Raw genomic sequence first — 3,940 nt, forward strand, 5'->3', positions numbered from 1 at the left:
CCCCCGCGGATCATGTAGTAAAGCAATATGGAGTAGCAGCTTTATTGGTCCGGGGCCCTGCGCGTCTGCCTCCCCAAACGTCTGACGGCCGAACGGTTTGAGCCACAGACCTGGGTCCTTGACCTGTATGTCGAAGAAGGTCTGGCCAACCGGAAGATACCCTTGGTTCCTCTATCGGACACACCAAACGGTCTCCACAGTTCCGTAAGGCCCGCGCGCCAGCCGCGCGCCGTCTCCCGCCCCGTCTCAGCCCAGCGCAGGCCGCTAGGAGCAGCACTGTCGCGCGACCAGGCTTGCGCAGCGCGTGATCTGGGATGCGAGTGGTCTTGGTCGTGAAATCACAACGATATGCTAGTTTTTAGCCCGCCCTTCTGATTTGAAAAAGCTATCCAGCGGGCTTTTGCAAACGACCTCGTGTCTGTGTGACTGTCTGTCTCACTAGGAGATGCGCTAGAGACTTGAAATTTTCAGGGTATCTTAAGGTCCGCTCCTAGAGAACGAAACGCCTACGGCAAATCCTGGCAACCACCCCGAAGGATGTGAATGGGGGTATCCAAGGTTTAAAAATTCTCCCAAAATGCATTTTTTGTATGTTCTCTTGTGGGGTAACACGTCATAGTAGAGCCCTGTGGGCGAAAAGTATGTCCCTTTTGCTCTATCTCTAACCGTTTAGGCGCAATAGGGTCTCTTTTGACGAAAATAGGATAAAAATTGCCATTATGAACAATAAGTTGTAGAAAAAGGCCTAAAAACCGAAAAATAGGAAAGAACCTCTCCCGCTACCCCCAAAAAACGTTTTCTAAGCAGAAGGTTGAGTTGTAGTCGCGGTGCTTCACCGTTACACCCCTTTCTCGTGTCTACGGGGCAAACCCAAAAACGACAGGTTTATGCGGGCCGAAGGCCCGCTACATCATTTGAGCATGTTCTTCAGCCAATCGCGTGACAGAAATGGTCGGGCCCCCGACCATCGCCACCGGCGGGCAAAGCAGGCCCAACCCCTGCCGAACGGAGTTGCCGGCGGAGCGAAGCGGAAGGTCTAGGTTTCCGTACCCTAGCACTAGCGCAGACTCTGGTGCTCGCAGGGAACCAGTACGGGAAACTGGACGTAAATGATCTGCTCACCAAGACCATCGGGCGGCGCGTCCATGAGCTCGCCGAAGATGAGCGGGCTGAGCTCTATCCCCGAGTTGTAGCCACGGCGGAGGCGTGAGAACTCTCCTGCACAAATCACAATTGACATGTGGCTCGAGGACTCCAAGAAACAGAGCGTCATGGGATGCAATGTGCAGTTTCCCGAGTTGAATAAGACGAGCAATGAAGTGGAGGTGGTGACCAAAGTCTTTTTCACTGAACGCTTTCCCTCCGGCCAATCTAAGAGTGCTGTTAATTTGAGGAATTTCATTATAAACATGTTCTCTAAAAGAGGTATTAACGAAGAGACCCTCAAAAAAGTATTCTTTGTGACTGATGGCGAGCAGGCACTCGTCAATGCATTGGCCGGGTTCAAGCGGGAGTACTGCCTGGCCCATGCTCTGAATATTGTTTACACTCATGCCATGACGGTTGCTCCAAAAGATTTTCAGGGACTTCCCCCCGTCGCACAGCAAATTGTTGACAAGGTTAATACTGTTATGGCTGTATAAAAAAAAAAAAAAATCCTTTAGTTAGCGGCCCAAAAATTATTGCTGAGGAAAAGTTTGAATTCCCCAAGGCCTACTCAACAGCCAACTGTGTGTCCCTTGGGTTTTTCCAGAATGGCAATAAGACGATGTAATCCGTCAAATCTCTTCGAATTCAGAACACAATTTTACCCCTAGGGGACCAGTGGCTGATTTTTAAGAGCAAAAGACGACGGTTAAAGTCCTTATTAGTGAAATTTTGTCATTTCCCCAAAGGTACTGAAAATGACCAAAATCTTTCAACGGCCATAACTCCGAATTGAACTACAGCGCGGTGGCTTAGCACGAGAGTTGCCCTATATAATACTCTACTTTCGGTCGAAATCGGACGTCGATCGGACATCGGGGAGGGTAGTTATTCACGCTTATGTGACTTCGTGTCGTTATTTATAATTAATCAACTTCAGGGCCGTTGCGGCAGCACCAAAATGTGTCCGGTCGGTTTCCGAAATCAATAGATTTTTTGTTTTCATCGAAAGAAACAAAGTCTGACCCTAAGACCTTTAAATATCTAGAAGTGATTTTTAAGTGCCAGTCTATTAGGGACTCATAAGCAGATGTACGTTTAGTTTTGGTGGAGGGAAAAATCCCTACGGCACCCGTATTGCCCAAATATCTCTTTCTCTTTGCATTAAAAAACGTAGCGTGTCTTTAAGACCACTAAAAAATTTTCAGGTGAAAGCTGTTTTGCAGCGAAAGGGACAAAGTCAGAAGCTTGACAAAATACCGCTGCAATTCCTGACGGAAGTTGCCGACCTGTTAATGGCCCTAAAGCTAGAGACAGACAGCGCGCAGGCAAACAACTGTGTGACTGCGTCGCTCCCGTTGGTGAGCTATCACAACTTGCGTCAAGCGTACTCGCCCCAAAATGATGATAGTGACATCATTCGCGTGATGAGGACTCGACTCTACGTCGAGCTTGACAAAGTAGTGAAGCTGACTAAAACGCTCACAACAGCCGCGTTCCTCGACCCCTCATTCCGTTGGTTTCGGAACATTCTGTCAGAAACTGAAAAAGTAGAGGTATCGATCCAACGAATTTTTTCTATTGCATTAACGCATCTGCTAACGTCTTTTACTTCTCCTTTGGCTGACTCTCTGTTCATTGTCGTAGGTTCAAAACATAGTTAGGGCGATGATCCGCCGCAATCATGACGAAGAGGCAGCCCTAGACGGCCCTGAGGCCGCCCCCACTCCTACCCCTGCCAAGAAAATGAAAAACGACCCTTACGCCTCTTTTCGTGAGCAGCGAGTGGACATGAGACCAGGAGCAGGCCCAGTCGAGGACGAGGTGTTGGAGTACATCGAGCAGCCGCTGGGAATAGGGTGTTCCAGGCTATCTATAACGGAAGTGAAAAAGAACAAACTCACTGATTTATCTGTTACCGTCCGCCCAGTATGAGAAACTACCATGGCAGTTTTGTCCGATCCTAACCTCTCAAATATGGAGGGGAGCTCGAAACTGAACAGTTTCTCATACCTGAAAGGCCTCGGAGGCACGTGATAAGCTCGACCAATCAGAGCCATAACGGAAACAGAAAGTTCAGTGCGTTTGTTCTTTTCCTACTTCCGTTTTAGATTGCCTGGAACACCCTATTGACTTCGTCGAGTCGAAGCCGCTCGCGTGGTGGGGTGGACGCGTAGGGTGAGTTGCGCGACATGCGAGGTCTCTCAAAGGTCCCGTACTTTCCTTCAGTTATTCTGTACCGCGTGCATGTCGTTTTGGCGGTAGAAAGTGGAAAGCATCCACCTGTATGTAGGCAAACCGCGTGACACCGCGCCACCCGTAGAGCGGGCCTAAGGCTAACACCGCCCACACAGCATGCACAATACGCCTGAATATACAGTAATGTGATATATGGTACAGAACGACTAAAACTGAGTACAAGGTCCATCAAACACGCACGCGCGCAGCGACTGATGTGCGCGCTATTCTTTCAAAATACGATCGTAATTCATAATTTTACCCTTTTGTCCAGGCTGACCGATTTTCCCAGCTGGCCAAATTAGCTAGGCGCTATATGTGCGTCCCAGGCACAAGTGCTGAGACGGAGCGCACATTTAGCGATGGCGGCTGGATACTTAACAAGCGCCGTAAGAGCACCGAGAAAAAAAGTACGTAGGTTTACAGGAAAATTTTCCTTGACGCAAGTTCTAAAACAAGGTAGATGTACGCCAGACCACGTCTCGCGTAACAGGCTTCGCGATATCTCACGAAACACTGTTACGCTGCGACGCGCCTGGCATACATCTACCTAGGC

Source organism: Frankliniella occidentalis, unplaced genomic scaffold (assembly GCF_000697945.3).
Source record: "Frankliniella occidentalis isolate FOCC.00 unplaced genomic scaffold, Focc_3.1 Scaffold259, whole genome shotgun sequence".
NCBI classification, from domain to species: domain Eukaryota; kingdom Metazoa; phylum Arthropoda; class Insecta; order Thysanoptera; family Thripidae; genus Frankliniella; species Frankliniella occidentalis.